This window comes from Eimeria tenella, genomic scaffold (assembly GCF_000499545.2).
Source record: "Eimeria tenella Houghton genomic scaffold, Eth_scaff2803, whole genome shotgun sequence".
Lineage (NCBI taxonomy): Eukaryota > Apicomplexa > Conoidasida > Eucoccidiorida > Eimeriidae > Eimeria > Eimeria tenella.
Window position 1 is genome coordinate 1 of NW_013542680.1, and position 205 is coordinate 205.

Consider the following 205-nt stretch of genomic DNA (forward strand, 5'->3'; position numbering starts at 1 on the left):
CTCCCCCTGCCACGGAAAGCAGGAGCGCCTGCTGCTGCTGCTGCTGTGCTGTTCTACTGCTGCTGCCCCGGCTGCTGCGTGCGCAGCCAGTGCAGAGGCGCGCAACAAGCTGATGCAATTCAAGCCGCGCAGCAGCAGCAGCAACAGCAGCAGCAGCAACAGCAGCAGCCATCCGTTTAAATATTAGGGTTTAGATTCAGTTATT